The 16,724-nt window shown below is 59.6% G+C and overlaps 5 pseudogenes; all 5 read right to left on the reverse strand.

The window, feature by feature from the left end:
* Positions 1–2,111: 2,111 nt before the first annotated feature.
* LOC129202845 (feather keratin-like) lies at positions 2,112–2,744 on the reverse strand (annotated as a pseudogene).
* Positions 2,745–5,483: 2,739 nt separating this feature from the next.
* LOC129203024 (feather keratin-like) lies at positions 5,484–6,110 on the reverse strand (annotated as a pseudogene).
* Positions 6,111–8,849: 2,739 nt separating this feature from the next.
* Positions 8,850–9,482, reverse strand: LOC129202839 (feather keratin-like; annotated as a pseudogene).
* A 2,739-nt stretch (positions 9,483–12,221) lies between these two features.
* Positions 12,222–12,854, reverse strand: LOC129202841 (feather keratin-like; annotated as a pseudogene).
* A 2,739-nt stretch (positions 12,855–15,593) lies between these two features.
* Positions 15,594–16,220, reverse strand: LOC129203049 (feather keratin-like; annotated as a pseudogene).
* Between the last annotated feature and the right edge of the window lie 504 nt (positions 16,221–16,724).

Genomic DNA, 16,724 nt, shown 5'->3' on the forward strand with positions numbered 1-16,724 from the left:
GTTGTTGGGAGGCCTGCCACGCTGGCCGTAGGCTTGTGTTTGCCCCGCTGTAGAGCTCCCCTTTTCTCGGGCCGGCACGTTTGCATCCTGGGCTGTAGCGCTTGATGTGGCTCACCTCGCAAGGGCAGGTGAGGTTCTCTGAGAGCCCGTGAATATGGCGAGAGGCAGAGGGGCAGCGTTAGTGGTGGTGGACCTGGCAGTGCTAGTTTAACGGTTGGACCTGATGGGTCTTTTCCAACCTTTATGATTGTATGTTTCTGTGAAAGGGTGTCAGCCGACTCCGAGATGGACCTGCTTGTAGGCAAACGAGAGCTAATGAGCAATGTTGGTATCACCTCTTTGATAACCTATTTAAGAGGGGGAAAGCAGTACCTGCACAATTGTAAGTGGAAGAGAGGCGTGATGATAATATGTGAGAGAAAAAACTCCACGGCCATCAAGGTCAGCGAAGAAGGAGGGTGAGGAGTTGCTCCAGGTGCCGGAGCAGAGATTCCCCTGCAGCCCATAGGGTAGAGCTTGGTGAAGCCGTTTGTCCCCTGGGCTCCCACTGAGGCCTGCGTTGGAGCAGATATCCGCCTGCAGCCCGTGGAGGACTCCGTGCTGGAGCAGGTGGATGGTCCTGAAAGAGGCTGTGACCCTGTGGGAAGGCTGCGCTGGCGTGGGCTTCTGGCAGGACGTGGGACCCCGTGGGCGCCTTAGACTGGAGCAGTCGGTTGCTGAAGGAGTGCACGTCGTGGAATGGACCCTAGCAGGAGCAGTTTGTGAAGAACTGCAGCCTGTGGGAGGGAGCCACAATGGAGAATTTTGTGCAGGAGTGTCTCCCGTGTGTGGGATTCCACGCTGGAGCAGGGAAAGAGTGTGAGGAGGAAGGAGCGTCGGAGGCAGCGTGTGATGACCTGACCGCAACCCTGTTCCTGGTCCCCCTGGGTGGCTTGGTGGGGAGGAGGTGGAGAATTTGTGAGTGGAGTTGAGCGTGGGAGAAGGGAGGGGTTGGGGGGAAGGTGTGTTAAGACTGGGGTTTATTTCTCATGATGCTACTGTGACATCGATTTTTCAATAAATTCAGTGAACTTCCCTGAGTCGAGTCACCTGATGGTAGGTGAGTGATCTCCCCTGTTCTTATGTTGACTCGGGCGCCTTTTGTCATGTTTTCTGCCCGCTACGCGGTTGAGGAGGGGGAGCGGTAGAGTGATAGAGCGGCTTGGTGGGCAGGTGGTTTCCTGCCAAGGTGAACGCCGAAGAGAGGCGTGCTCGAGGAGGTTGGTTTGAAGGAGATGACCTGCAGAGGTTCCTTGCGCGCTGAGGAATTTGATTTCTCTGATTCCGCTTGCTGTGATGGCCGGAGAGCCTTGCTGGGGAAGAGAGATGGCCGAGTGGCTGGTGCTGTGGGGAGCGTGCGCGAGAGGCACGGGGAGAAGTGCGTGAGCGTGTTGGAGCCTTAGTTTGGGTAAGTGAAGGGCTTGTGTCACGGGCTGGGAGCCCCGCCATTCTGTTCTGTGTTTTGCTTTTGCTGGAGACCTAATTCGTAAAGAGAAGTATTGTGGCCCTTTTCCAACCTCCCCAATGGTATCGTGAGCCCGTGGTTTTGTGCTGGGTGAGACTGGAAGAGCCTTGGGAGAAGAAGAGAAGCGGAGGCGTCTGGGGCTGTGATGCAGGAGTTGTTTATTGAGGCCAAACAATCAGTGAAAAGGGCAAAGAGGCAAATGGAAGGGAGGGGGTCTGAGATGCAGGTAGGGCGACCGTCAGCTGAGGTCCCTTGCGTGCGGGAGCTTTAGCCAGAGCACGGAGGTCTTGCTGCCCCGGGGTGGGAGTTGCACACCGGAGGTCCCTGGTGGTCTTTGGCTTGCGAGAAGCTGGTTGCAGTGGAGAACAGTGGAGAGAGCAGAAGGGGCGATGCAAAGAAGGAAGTTGGAGAAGAGGAAGGGGCAGACGGGCCACGTTTGCAGCCGGCCGGGGTTGGCCCCTTTGCCTGCTTGCGTGCTTGGTGCCTTGAGAGGAGGAGCTGTGGATGGCAGGTCGATGTGCCAGGGAGGGCCTGGGGGCGCGTCCTCAGTGCATGGCTTGGCTTCCAGGCTTTGGGTGGTTGGTGTTAGGGAGGGTGGCGAGGGCCCTTAGCAGGGGGAGCAGCCTCTTCTGCCGCCGAAGCAGCCCAGGCCTCCGAAGCCGTAGCCGTAGCCGAAGGCACCGGAGGAGACGGGCACTCCCTGGGAGCTGAGGATGTTGCCCACGGCAGCCGATGAGGAGGATCCGACGGCGGTGCTCTGGGGGAAGGAGCTGAGGATGGGTCCCGGCAGGGTGACCACCACGGTGGAAGGCTGGATGATGACGCGGGAGTCCTCGCACTGCCTGACGCAGGGCTCGTTGCAGCTGTTAGCCAGCGGGGTGGGTCCGCAGGGGCTGCAGAGGTTGTAGCAGGCCATGTCTGTGGTGCGGAGGGGTCCTGGAAGAGAGGGTGTTGAGAGAGCGGGGGTGTGTGAGGAGGGCGAGGGAGTGGGGAGGCGTGGTGTGGGGCTGTGGGGAGCGTGGGTGGCGGTGGGGAGGCGTCAGGAGCGGTGAGGCTGGTGGCCGAGCGTGCTGTAAGAGCTGGGCCGGGTGGGGCAGGAGACGGAGGAGAAGGGGGTTCGCGCTCACCTTGTTGACCGCGTAGGAGAAGGCGTCAGGAGAAGTGTGTGAGGGAGAGAGGCGCTGGGCCGGCTTTTATGCTGGCCCCCAAGGGGCGTGACAGCCTTTGCGCATGACAGCATTGTTCGGCGAGCAGCTCTTGCATGCCACAGCCTCGCAAGTAATGAGGTGGGGCGTGTTTTCCTTCCCGCAATTCTGCAATTTCACGTCCTCCTCGTGACGGCGTGTCCACTTGGCCCTGGCGGCAGCTTTTAAGTGCGAGTATTAGAGGCCAAAGTGTTGGCGTCGGTGGTGTGTGTCTGGGCGGGTAGAAGACACAACCAGAGCATAGGAGAGGTGGGGTGCCATCAGTGAGGTCATCGCATGGCAGTCGTGTGGTGTGGTTTGCAGCTGTGGTTGCGTTGTGAAGCGGGGTCTGCATTTGCTTGGAGCCCTGGATGGCCGGTGTGTGCTTTGGAGGTGTGGCAGTGTGAGGTGCTGCCCCTTCCATTGCTTTTGGGCCTTGCCCGCCTTGCTGCCACGTGGCTAAGCCTGTGTTTAGGCCTGAGCTTTCCCGTTGGTTGTGCTGCCTGGGTGTCTTGGTGCCCGTCTTTCTTGTAAGGTTGTGGCTGATAGAAAGGGGGCCGCCTGTTTGTTTTTGTGCCCCTCGGTGCCGTCCCCGTGGGTGCGAGTGCAAGCAGGCAGAGGAGGCCTGCTTGCGAGAGCAGGACATTTTGCCGGCAGCCCTGGTTGCGAGCTCGTGAGGCCTGTGTTGTTGGGAGGCCTGCCACGCTGGCCGTAGGCTTGTGTTTGCCCCGCTGTAGAGCTCCCCTTTTCTCGGGCCGGCACGTTTGCATCCTGGGCTGTAGCGCTTGATGTGGCTCACCTCGCAAGGGCAGGTGAGGTTCTCTGAGAGCCCGTGAATATGGCGAGAGGCAGAGGGGCAGCGTTAGTGGTGGTGGACCTGGCAGTGCTAGTTTAACGGTTGGACCTGATGGGTCTTTTCCAACCTTTATGATTGTATGTTTCTGTGAAAGGGTGTCAGCTGACTCCGAGATGGACCTGCTTGTAGGCAAACGAGAGCTAATGAGCAATGTTGGTATCACCTCTTTGATAACCTATTTAAGAGGGGGAAAGCAGTACCTGCACAATTGTAAGTGGAAGAGAGGCGTGATGATAATCCGTGAGAGAAAAAACTCCACGGCCATCAAGGTCAGCGAAGAAGGAGGGTGAGGAGTTGCTCCAGGTGCCGGAGCAGAGATTCCCCTGCAGCCCATAGGGTAGAGCTTGGTGAAGCCGTTTGTCCCCTGGGCTCCCACTGAGGCCTGCGTTGGAGCAGATATCCGCCTGCAGCCCGTGGAGGACTCCGTGCTGGAGCAGGTGGATGGTCCTGAAAGAGGCTGTGACCCTGTGGGAAGGCTGCGCTGGCGTGGGCTTCTGGCAGGACGTGGGACCCCGTGAGCGCCTTAGACTGGAGCAGTCGGTTGCTGAAGGAGTGCACGTCGTGGAATGGACCCTAGCAGGAGCAGTTTGTGAAGAACTGCAGCCTGTGGGAGGGAGCCACAATGGAGAATTTTGTGCAGGAGTGTCTCCCGTGTGTGGGATTCCACGCTGGAGCAGGGAAAGAGTGTGAGGAGGAAGGAGCGTCGGAGGCAGCGTGTGATGACCTGACCGCAACCCTGTTCCTGGTCCCCCTGGGTGGCTTGGTGGGGAGGAGGTGGAGAATTTGTGAGTGGAGTTGAGCGTGGGAGAAGGGAGGGGTTGGGGGGAAGGTGTGTTAAGACTGGGGTTTATTTCTCATGATGCTACTGTGACATCGATTTTTCAATAAATTCAGTGAACTTCCCTGAGTCGAGTCACCTGATGGTAGGTGAGTGATCTCCCCTGTTCTTATGTTGACTCGGGCGCCTTTTGTCATGTTTTCTGCCCGCTACGCGGTTGAGGAGGGGGAGCGGTAGAGTGATAGAGCGGCTTGGTGGGCAGGTGGTTTCCTGCCAAGGTGAACGCCGAAGAGAGGCGTGCTCGAGGAGGTTGGTTTGAAGGAGATGACCTGCAGAGGTTCCTTGCGCGCTGAGGAATTTGATTTCTCTGATTCCGCTTGCTGTGATGGCCGGAGAGCCTTGCTGGGGAAGAGAGATGGCCGAGTGGCTGGTGCTGTGGGGAGCGTGCGCGAGAGGCACGGGGAGAAGTGCGTGAGCGTGTTGGAGCCTTAGTTTGGGTAAGTGAAGGGCTTGTGTCACGGGCTGGGAGCCCCGCCATTCTGTTCTGTGTTTTGCTTTTGCTGGAGACCTAATTCGTAAAGAGAAGTATTGTGGCCCTTTTCCAACCTCCCCAATGGTATCGTGAGCCCGTGGTTTTGTGCTGGGTGAGACTGGAAGAGCCTTGGGAGAAGAAGAGAAGCGGAGGCGTCTGGGGCTGTGATGCAGGAGTTGTTTATTGAGGCCAAACAATCAGTGAAAAGGGCAAAGAGGCAAATGGAAGGGAGGGGGTCTGAGATGCAGGTAGGGCGACCGTCAGCTGAGGTCCCTTGCGTGCGGGAGCTTTAGCCAGAGCACGGAGGTCTTGCTGCCCCGGGGTGGGAGTTGCACACCGGAGGTCCCTGGTGGTCTTTGGCTTGCGAGAAGCTGGTTGCAGTGGAGAACAGTGGAGAGAGCAGAAGGGGCGATGCAAAGAAGGAAGTTGGAGAAGAGGAAGGGGCAGACGGGCCACGTTTGCAGCCGGCCAGGGTTGGCCCCTTTGCCTGCTTGCGTGCTTGGTGCCTTGAGAGGAGGAGCTGTGGATGGCAGGTCGATGTGCCAGGGAGGGCCTGGGGGCGCGTCCTCAGTGCATGGCTTGGCTTCCAGGCTTTGGGTGGTTGGTGTTAGGGAGGGTGGCGAGGGCCCTTAGCAGGGGGAGCAGCCTCTTCTGCCGCCGAAGCAGCCCAGGCCTCCGAAGCCGTAGCCGAAGGCACCGGAGGAGACGGGCACTCCCTGGGAGCTGAGGATGTTGCCCACGGCAGCCGATGAGGAGGATCCGACGGCGGTGCTCTGGGGGAAGGAGCTGAGGATGGGTCCCGGCAGGGTGACAAGCACGGCGGGTGGCTGGATGACGACGCGGGAGTCCTCGCACTGCCTGACGCAGGGCTCGTTGCAGCTGTTAGCCAGCGGGGTGGGTCCGCAGGGGCTGCAGAGGTTGTAGCAGGCCATGTCTGTGGTGCGGAGGGGTCCTGGAAGAGAGGGTGTTGAGAGAGCGGGGGTGTGTGAGGAGGGCGAGGGAGTGGGGAGGCGTGGTGTGGGGCTGTGGGGAGCGTGGGTGGCGGTGGGGAGGCGTCAGGAGCGGTGAGGCTGGTGGCCGAGCGTGCTGTAAGAGCTGGGCCGGGTGGGGCAGGAGACGGAGGAGAAGGGGGTTCGCGCTCACCTTGTTGACCGCGTAGGAGAAGGCGTCAGGAGAAGTGTGTGAGGGAGAGAGGCGCTGGGCCGGCTTTTATGCTGGCCCCCAAGGGGCGTGACAGCCTTTGCGCATGACAGCATTGTTCGGCGAGCAGCTCTTGCATGCCACAGCCTCGCAAGTAATGAGGTGGGGCGTGTTTTCCTTCCCGCAATTCTGCAATTTCACGTCCTCCTCGTGACGGCGTGTCCACTTGGCCCTGGCGGCAGCTTTTAAGTGCGAGTAGTAGAGGCCAAAGTGTTGGCGTCGGTGGTGTGTGTCTGGGCGGGTAGAAGACACAACCAGAGCATAGGAGAGGTGGGGTGCCATCAGTGAGGTCATCGCATGGCAGTCGTGTGGTGTGGTTTGCAGCTGTGGTTGCGTTGTGAAGCGGGGTCTGCATTTGCTTGGAGCCCTGGATGGCCGGTGTGTGCTTTGGAGGTGTGGCAGTGTGAGGTGCTGCCCCTTCCATTGCTTTTGGGCCTTGCCCGCCTTGCTGCCACGTGGCTAAGCCTGTGTTTAGGCCTGAGCTTTCCCGTTGGTTGTGCTGCCTGGGTGTCTTGGTGCCCGTCTTTCTTGTAAGGTTGTGGCTGATAGAAAGGGGGCCGCCTGTTTGTTTTTGTGCCCCTCGGTGCCGTCCCCGTGGGTGCGAGTGCAAGCAGGCAGAGGAGGCCTGCTTGCGAGAGCAGGACATTTTGCCGGCAGCCCTGGTTGCGAGCTCGTGAGGCCTGTGTTGTTGGGAGTCCTGCCACGCTGGCCGTAGGCTTGTGTTTGCCCCGCTGTAGAGCTCCCCTTTTCTCGGGCCGGCACGTTTGCATCCTGGGCTGTAGCGCTTGATGTGGCTCACCTCGCAAGGGCAGGTGAGGTTCTCTGAGAGCCCGTGAATATGGCGAGAGGCAGAGGGGCAGCGTTAGTGGTGGTGGACCTGGCAGTGCTAGTTTAACGGTTGGACCTGATGGGTCTTTTCCAACCTTTATGATTGTATGTTTCTGTGAAAGGGTGTCAGCTGACTCCGAGATGGACCTGCTTGTAGGCAAACGAGAGCTAATGAGCAATGTTGGTATCACCTCTTTGATAACCTATTTAAGAGGGGGAAAGCAGTACCTGCACAATTGTAAGTGGAAGAGAGGCGTGATGATAATCCGTGAGAGAAAAAACTCCACGGCCATCAAGGTCAGCGAAGAAGGAGGGTGAGGAGTTGCTCCAGGTGCCGGAGCAGAGATTCCCCTGCAGCCCATAGGGTAGAGCTTGGTGAAGCCGTTTGTCCCCTGGGCTCCCACTGAGGCCTGCGTTGGAGCAGATATCCGCCTGCAGCCCGTGGAGGACTCCGTGCTGGAGCAGGTGGATGGTCCTGAAAGAGGCTGTGACCCTGTGGGAAGGCTGCGCTGGCGTGGGCTTCTGGCAGGACGTGGGACCCCGTGAGCGCCTTAGACTGGAGCAGTCGGTTGCTGAAGGAGTGCACGTCGTGGAATGGACCCTAGCAGGAGCAGTTTGTGAAGAACTGCAGCCTGTGGGAGGGAGCCACAATGGAGAATTTTGTGCAGGAGTGTCTCCCGTGTGTGGGATTCCACGCTGGAGCAGGGAAAGAGTGTGAGGAGGAAGGAGCGTCGGAGGCAGTGTGTGATGACCTGACCGCAACCCTGTTCCTGGTCCCCCTGGGTGGCTTGGTGGGGAGGAGGTGGAGAATTTGTGAGTGGAGTTGAGCGTGGGAGAAGGGAGGGGTTGGGGGGAAGGTGTGTTAAGACTGGGGTTTATTTCTCATGATGCTACTGTGACATCGATTTTTCAATAAATTCAGTGAACTTCCCTGAGTCGAGTCACCTGATGGTAGGTGAGTGATCTCCCCTGTTCTTATGTTGACTCGGGCGCCTTTTGTCATGTTTTCTGCCCGCTACGCGGTTGAGGAGGGGGAGCGGTAGAGTGATAGAGCGGCTTGGTGGGCAGGTGGTTTCCTGCCAAGGTGAACGCCGAAGAGAGGCGTGCTCGAGGAGGTTGGTTTGAAGGAGATGACCTGCAGAGGTTCCTTGCGCGCTGAGGAATTTGATTTCTCTGATTCCGCTTGCTGTGATGGCCGGAGAGCCTTGCTGGGGAAGAGAGATGGCCGAGTGGCTGGTGCTGTGGGGAGCGTGCGCGAGAGGCACGGGGAGAAGTGCGTGAGCGTGTTGGAGCCTTAGTTTGGGTAAGTGAAGGGCTTGTGTCACGGGCTGGGAGCCCCGCCATTCTGTTCTGTGTTTTGCTTTTGCTGGAGACCTAATTCGTAAAGAGAAGTATTGTGGCCCTTTTCCAACCTCCCCAATGGTATCGTGAGCCCGTGGTTTTGTGCTGGGTGAGACTGGAAGAGCCTTGGGAGAAGAAGAGAAGCGGAGGCGTCTGGGGCTGTGATGCAGGAGTTGTTTATTGAGGCCAAACAATCAGTGAAAAGGGCAAAGAGGCAAATGGAAGGGAGGGGGTCTGAGATGCAGGTAGGGCGACCGTCAGCTGAGGTCCCTTGCGTGCGGGAGCTTTAGCCAGAGCACGGAGGTCTTGCTGCCCCGGGGTGGGAGTTGCACACCGGAGGTCCCTGGTGGTCTTTGGCTTGCGAGAAGCTGGTTGCAGTGGAGAACAGTGGAGAGAGCAGAAGGGGCGATGCAAAGAAGGAAGTTGGAGAAGAGGAAGGGGCAGACGGGCCACGTTTGCAGCCGGCCGGGGTTGGCCCCTTTGCCTGCTCGCGTGCTTGGTGCCTTGAGAGGAGGAGCTGTGGATGGCAGGTCGATGTGCCAGGGAGGGCCTGGGGGCGCGTCCTCAGTGCATGGCTTGGCTTCCAGGCTTTGGGTGGTTGGTGTTAGGGAGGGTGGCGAGGGCCCTTAGCAGGGGGAGCAGCCTCTTCTGCCGCCGAAGCAGCCCAGGCCTCCGAAGCCGTAGCCGTAGCCGAAGGCACCGGAGGAGACGGGCACTCCCTGGGAGCTGAGGATGTTGCCCACGGCAGCCGATGAGGAGGATCCGACGGCGGTGCTCTGGGGGAAGGAGCTGAGGATGGGTCCCGGCAGGGTGACCACCACGGTGGAAGGCTGGATGACGACGCGGGAGTCCTCGCACTGCCTGACGCAGGGCTCGTTGCAGCTGTTAGCCAGCGGGGTGGGTCCGCAGGGGCTGCAGAGGTTGTAGCAGGCCATGTCTGTGGTGCGGAGGGGTCCTGGAAGAGAGGGTGTTGAGAGAGCGGGGGTGTGTGAGGAGGGCGAGGGAGTGGGGAGGCGTGGTGTGGGGCTGTGGGGAGCGTGGGTGGCGGTGGGGAGGCGTCAGGAGCGGTGAGGCTGGTGGCCGAGCGTGCTGTAAGAGCTGGGCCGGGTGGGGCAGGAGACGGAGGAGAAGGGGGTTCGCGCTCACCTTGTTGACCGCGTAGGAGAAGGCGTCAGGAGAAGTGTGTGAGGGAGAGAGGCGCTGGGCCGGCTTTTATGCTGGCCCCCAAGGGGCGTGACAGCCTTTGCGCATGACAGCATTGTTTGGCGAGCAGCTCTTGCATGCCACAGCCTCGCAAGTAATGAGGTGGGGCGTGTTTTCCTTCCCGCAATTCTGCAATTTCACGTCCTCCTCGTGACGGCGTGTCCACTTGGCCCTGGCGGCAGCTTTTAAGTGCGAGTATTAGAGGCCAAAGTGTTGGCGTCGGTGGTGTGTGTCTGGGCGGGTAGAAGACACAACCAGAGCATAGGAGAGGTGGGGTGCCATCAGTGAGGTCATCGCATGGCAGTCGTGTGGTGTGGTTTGCAGCTGTGGTTGCGTTGTGAAGCGGGGTCTGCATTTGCTTGGAGCCCTGGATGGCCGGTGTGTGCTTTGGAGGTGTGGCAGTGTGAGGTGCTGCCCCTTCCATTGCTTTTGGGCCTTGCCCGCCTTGCTGCCACGTGGCTAAGCCTGTGTTTAGGCCTGAGCTTTCCCGTTGGTTGTGCTGCCTGGGTGTCTTGGTGCCCGTCTTTCTTGTAAGGTTGTGGCTGACAGAAAGGGGGCCGCCTGTTTGTTTTTGTGCCCCTCGGTGCCGTCCCCGTGGGTGCGAGTGCAAGCAGGCAGAGGAGGCCTGCTTGCGAGAGCAGGACATTTTGCCGGCAGCCCTGGTTGCGAGCTCGTGAGGCCTGTGTTGTTGGGAGTCCTGCCACGCTGGCCGTAGGCTTGTGTTTGCCCCGCTGTAGAGCTCCCCTTTTCTCGGGCCGGCACGTTTGCATCCTGGGCTGTAGCGCTTGATGTGGCTCACCTCGCAAGGGCAGGTGAGGTTCTCTGAGAGCCCGTGAATATGGCGAGAGGCAGAGGGGCAGCGTTAGTGGTGGTGGACCTGGCAGTGCTAGTTTAACGGTTGGACCTGATGGGTCTTTTCCAACCTTTATGATTGTATGTTTCTGTGAAAGGGTGTCAGCTGACTCCGAGATGGACCTGCTTGTAGGCAAACGAGAGCTAATGAGCAATGTTGGTATCACCTCTTTGATAACCTATTTAAGAGGGGGAAAGCAGTACCTGCACAATTGTAAGTGGAAGAGAGGCGTGATGATAATATGTGAGAGAAAAAACTCCACGGCCATCAAGGTCAGCGAAGAAGGAGGGTGAGGAGTTGCTCCAGGTGCCGGAGCAGAGATTCCCCTGCAGCCCATAGGGTAGAGCTTGGTGAAGCCGTTTGTCCCCTGGGCTCCCACTGAGGCCTGCGTTGGAGCAGATATCCGCCTGCAGCCCGTGGAGGACTCCGTGCTGGAGCAGGTGGATGGTCCTGAAAGAGGCTGTGACCCTGTGGGAAGGCTGCGCTGGCGTGGGCTTCTGGCAGGACGTGGGACCCCGTGAGCGCCTTAGACTGGAGCAGTCGGTTGCTGAAGGAGTGCACGTCGTGGAATGGACCCTAGCAGGAGCAGTTTGTGAAGAACTGCAGCCTGTGGGAGGGAGCCACAATGGAGAATTTTGTGCAGGAGTGTCTCCCGTGTGGGGGATTCCACGCTGGAGCAGGGAAAGAGTGTGAGGAGGAAGGAGCGTCGGAGGCAGCGTGTGATGACCTGACCGCAACCCTGTTCCTGGTCCCCCTGGGTGGCTTGGTGGGGAGGAGGTGGAGAATTTGTGAGTGGAGTTGAGCGTGGGAGAAGGGAGGGGTTGGGGGGAAGGTGTGTTAAGACTGGGGTTTATTTCTCATGATGCTACTGTGACATCGATTTTTCAATAAATTCAGTGAACTTCCCTGAGTCGAGTCACCTGATGGTAGGTGAGTGATCTCCCCTGTTCTTATGTTGACTCGGGCGCCTTTTGTCATGTTTTCTGCCCGCTACGCGGTTGAGGAGGGGGAGCGGTAGAGTGATAGAGCGGCTTGGTGGGCAGGTGGTTTCCTGCCAAGGTGAACGCCGAAGAGAGGCGTGCTCGAGGAGGTTGGTTTGAAGGAGATGACCTGCAGAGGTTCCTTGCGCGCTGAGGAATTTGATTTCTCTGATTCCGCTTGCTGTGATGGCCGGAGAGCCTTGCTGGGGAAGAGAGATGGCCGAGTGGCTGGTGCTGTGGGGAGCGTGCGCGAGAGGCACGGGGAGAAGTGCGTGAGCGTGTTGGAGCCTTAGTTTGGGTAAGTGAAGGGCTTGTGTCACGGGCTGGGAGCCCCGCCATTCTGTTCTGTGTTTTGCTTTTGCTGGAGACCTAATTCGTAAAGAGAAGTATTGTGGCCCTTTTCCAACCTCCCCAATGGTATCGTGAGCCCGTGGTTTTGTGCTGGGTGAGACTGGAAGAGCCTTGGGAGAAGAAGAGAAGCGGAGGCGTCTGGGGCTGTGATGCAGGAGTTGTTTATTGAGGCCAAACAATCAGTGAAAAGGGCAAAGAGGCAAATGGAAGGGAGGGGGTCTGAGATGCAGGTAGGGCGACCGTCAGCTGAGGTCCCTTGCGTGCGGGAGCTTTAGCCAGAGCACGGAGGTCTTGCTGCCCCGGGGTGGGAGTTGCACACCGGAGGTCCCTGGTGGTCTTTGGCTTGCGAGAAGCTGGTTGCAGTGGAGAACAGTGGAGAGAGCAGAAGGGGCGATGCAAAGAAGGAAGTTGGAGAAGAGGAAGGGGCAGACGGGCCACGTTTGCAGCCGGCCGGGGTTGGCCCCTTTGCCTGCTTGCGTGCTTGGTGCCTTGAGAGGAGGAGCTGTGGATGGCAGGTCGATGTGCCAGGGAGGGCCTGGGGGCGCGTCCTCAGTGCATGGCTTGGCTTCCAGGCTTTGGGTGGTTGGTGTTAGGGAGGGTGGCGAGGGCCCTTAGCAGGGGGAGCAGCCTCTTCTGCCGCCGAAGCAGCCCAGGCCTCCGAAGCCGTAGCCGTAGCCGAAGGCACCGGAGGAGACGGGCACTCCCTGGGAGCTGAGGATGTTGCCCACGGCAGCCGATGAGGAGGATCCGACGGCGGTGCTCTGGGGGAAGGAGCTGAGGATGGGTCCCGGCAGGGTGACCACCACGGTGGAAGGCTGGATGACGACGCGGGAGTCCTCGCACTGCCTGACGCAGGGCTCGTTGCAGCTGTTAGCCAGCGGGGTGGGTCCGCAGGGGCTGCAGAGGTTGTAGCAGGCCATGTCTGTGGTGCGGAGGGGTCCTGGAAGAGAGGGTGTTGAGAGAGCGGGGGTGTGTGAGGAGGGCGAGGGAGTGGGGAGGCGTGGTGTGGGGCTGTGGGGAGCGTGGGTGGCGGTGGGGAGGCGTCAGGAGCGGTGAGGCTGGTGGCCGAGCGTGCTGTAAGAGCTGGGCCGGGTGGGGCAGGAGACGGAGGAGAAGGGGGTTCGCGCTCACCTTGTTGACCGCGTAGGAGAAGGCGTCAGGAGAAGTGTGTGAGGGAGAGAGGCGCTGGGCCGGCTTTTATGCTGGCCCCCAAGGGGCGTGACAGCCTTTGCGCATGACAGCATTGTTCGGTGAGCAGCTCTTGCATGCCACAGCCTCGCAAGTAATGAGGTGGGGCGTGTTTTCCTTCCCGCAATTCTGCAATTTCACGTCCTCCTCGTGACGGCGTGTCCACTTGGCCCTGGCGGCAGCTTTTAAGTGCGAGTATTAGAGGCCAAAGTGTTGGCGTCGGTGGTGTGTGTCTGGGCGGGTAGAAGACACAACCAGAGCATAGGAGAGGTGGGGTGCCATCAGTGAGGTCATCGCATGGCAGTCGTGTGGTGTGGTTTGCAGCTGTGGTTGCGTTGTGAAGCGGGGTCTGCATTTGCTTGGAGCCCTGGATGGCCGGTGTGTGCTTTGGAGGTGTGGCAGTGTGAGGTGCTGCCCCTTCCATTGCTTTTGGGCCTTGCCCGCCTTGCTGCCACGTGGCTAAGCCTGTGTTTAGGCCTGAGCTTTCCCGTTGGTTGTGCTGCCTGGGTGTCTTGGTGCCCGTCTTTCTTGTAAGGTTGTGGCTGACAGAAAGGGGGCCGCCTGTTTGTTTTTGTGCCCCTCGGTGCCGTCCCCGTGGGTGCGAGTGCAAGCAGGCAGAGGAGGCCTGCTTGCGAGAGCAGGACATTTTGCCGGCAGCCCTGGTTGCGAGCTCGTGAGGCCTGTGTTGTTGGGAGGCCTGCCACGCTGGCCGTAGGCTTGTGTTTGCCCCGCTGTAGAGCTCCCCTTTTCTCGGGCCGGCACGTTTGCATCCTGGGCTGTAGCGCTTGATGTGGCTCACCTCGCAAGGGCAGGTGAGGTTCTCTGAGAGCCCGTGAATATGGCGAGAGGCAGAGGGGCAGCGTTAGTGGTGGTGGACCTGGCAGTGCTAGTTTAACGGTTGGACCTGATGGGTCTTTTCCAACCTTTATGATTGTATGTTTCTGTGAAAGGGTGTCAGCTGACTCCGAGATGGACCTGCTTGTAGGCAAACGAGAGCTAATGAGCAATGTTGGTATCACCTCTTTGATAACCTATTTAAGAGGGGGAAAGCAGTACCTGCACAATTGTAAGTGGAAGAGAGGCGTGATGATAATCCGTGAGAGAAAAAACTCCACGGCCATCAAGGTCAGCGAAGAAGGAGGGTGAGGAGTTGCTCCAGGTGCCGGAGCAGAGATTCCCCTGCAGCCCATAGGGTAGAGCTTGGTGAAGCCGTTTGTCCCCTGGGCTCCCACTGAGGCCTGCGTTGGAGCAGATATCCGCCTGCAGCCCGTGGAGGACTCCGTGCTGGAGCAGGTGGATGGTCCTGAAAGAGGCTGTGACCCTGTGGGAAGGCTGCGCTGGCGTGGGCTTCTGGCAGGACGTGGGACCCCGTGAGCGCCTTAGACTGGAGCAGTCGGTTGCTGAAGGAGTGCACGTCGTGGAATGGACCCTAGCAGGAGCAGTTTGTGAAGAACTGCAGCCTGTGGGAGGGAGCCACAATGGAGAATTTTGTGCAGGAGTGTCTCCCGTGTGTGGGATTCCACGCTGGAGCAGGGAAAGAGTGTGAGGAGGAAGGAGCGTCGGAGGCAGCGTGTGATGACCTGACCGCAACCCTGTTCCTGGTCCCCCTGGGTGGCTTGGTGGGGAGGAGGTGGAGAATTTGTGAGTGGAGTTGAGCGTGGGAGAAGGGAGGGGTTGGGGGGAAGGTGTGTTAAGACTGGGGTTTATTTCTCATGATGCTACTGTGACATCGATTTTTCAATAAATTCAGTGAACTTCCCTGAGTCGAGTCACCTGATGGTAGGTGAGTGATCTCCCCTGTTCTTATGTTGACTCGGGCGCCTTTTGTCATGTTTTCTGCCCGCTACGCGGTTGAGGAGGGGGAGCGGTAGAGTGATAGAGCGGCTTGGTGGGCAGGTGGTTTCCTGCCAAGGTGAACGCCGAAGAGAGGCGTGCTCGAGGAGGTTGGTTTGAAGGAGATGACCTGCAGAGGTTCCTTGCGCGCTGAGGAATTTGATTTCTCTGATTCCGCTTGCTGTGATGGCCGGAGAGCCTTGCTGGGGAAGAGAGATGGCCGAGTGGCTGGTGCTGTGGGGAGCGTGCGCGAGAGGCACGGGGAGAAGTGCGTGAGCGTGTTGGAGCCTTAGTTTGGGTAAGTGAAGGGCTTGTGTCACGGGCTGGGAGCCCCGCCATTCTGTTCTGTGTTTTGCTTTTGCTGGAGACCTAATTCGTAAAGAGAAGTATTGTGGCCCTTTTCCAACCTCCCCAATGGTATCGTGAGCCCGTGGTTTTGTGCTGGGTGAGACTGGAAGAGCCTTGGGAGAAGAAGAGAAGCGGAGGCGTCTGGGGCTGTGATGCAGGAGTTGTTTATTGAGGCCAAACAATCAGTGAAAAGGGCAAAGAGGCAAATGGAAGGGAGGGGGTCTGAGATGCAGGTAGGGCGACCGTCAGCTGAGGTCCCTTGCGTGCGGGAGCTTTAGCCAGAGCACGGAGGTCTTGCTGCCCCGGGGTGGGAGTTGCACACCGGAGGTCCCTGGTGGTCTTTGGCTTGCGAGAAGCTGGTTGCAGTGGAGAACAGTGGAGAGAGCAGAAGGGGCGATGCAAAGAAGGAAGTTGGAGAAGAGGAAGGGGCAGACGGGCCACGTTTGCAGCCGGCCGGGGTTGGCCCCTTTGCCTGCTTGCGTGCTTGGTGCCTTGAGAGGAGGAGCTGTGGATGGCAGGTCGATGTGCCAGGGAGGGCCTGGGGGCGCGTCCTCAGTGCATGGCTTGGCTTCCAGGCTTTGGGTGGTTGGCGTTAGGGAGGGTGGCGAGGGCCCTTAGCAGGGGGAGCAGCCTCTTCTGCCGCCGAAGCAGCCCAGGCCTCCGAAGCCGTAGCCGAAGGCACCGGAGGAGACGGGCACTCCCTGGGAGCTGAGGATGTTGCCCACGGCAGCCGATGAGGAGGATCCGACGGCGGTGCTCTGGGGGAAGGAGCTGAGGATGGGTCCCGGCAGGGTGACAAGCACGGCGGGTGGCTGGATGACGACGCGGGAGTCCTCGCACTGCCTGACGCAGGGCTCGTTGCAGCTGTTAGCCAGCGGGGTGGGTCCGCAGGGGCTGCAGAGGTTGTAGCAGGCCATGTCTGTGGTGCGGAGGGGTCCTGGAAGAGAGGGTGTTGAGAGAGCGGGGGTGTGTGAGGAGGGCGAGGGAGTGGGGAGGCGTGGTGTGGGGCTGTGGGGAGCGTGGGTGGCGGTGGGGAGGCGTCAGGAGCGGTGAGGCTGGTGGCCGAGCGTGCTGTAAGAGCTGGGCCGGGTGGGGCAGGAGACGGAGGAGAAGGGGGTTCGCGCTCACCTTGTTGACCGCGTAGGAGAAGGCGTCAGGAGAAGTGTGTGAGGGAGAGAGGCGCTGGGCCGGCTTTTATGCTGGCCCCCAAGGGGCGTGACAGCCTTTGCGCATGACAGCATTGTTCGGCGAGCAGCTCTTGCATGCCACAGCCTCGCAAGTAATGAGGTGGGGCGTGTTTTCCTTCCCGCAATTCTGCAATTTCATGTCCTCCTCGTGACGGCGTGTCCACTTGGCCCTGGCGGCAGCTTTTAAGTGCGAGTATTAGAGGCCAAAGTGTTGGCGTCGGTGGTGTGTGTCTGGGCGGGTAGAAGACACAACCAGAGCATAGGAGAGGTGGGGTGCCATCAGTGAGGTCATCGCATGGCAGTCGTGTGGTGTGGTTTGCAGCTGCGGTTGCGTTGTGAAGCGGGGTCTGCATTTGCTTGGAGCCCTGGATGGCCGGTGTGTGCTTTGGAGGTGTGGCAGTGTGAGGTGCTGCCCCTTCCATTGCTTTTGGGCCTTGCCCGCCTTGCTGCCACGTGGCTAAGCCTGTGTTTAGGCCTGAGCTTTCCCGTTGGTTGTGCTGCCTGGGTGTCTTGGTGCCCGTCTTTCTTGTAAGGTTGTGGCTGACAGAAAGGGGGCCG

Source organism: Grus americana, chromosome 2, assembly GCF_028858705.1.
Source record: "Grus americana isolate bGruAme1 chromosome 2, bGruAme1.mat, whole genome shotgun sequence".
In the NCBI taxonomy this organism is placed as follows: Eukaryota; Metazoa; Chordata; class Aves; order Gruiformes; family Gruidae; genus Grus; species Grus americana.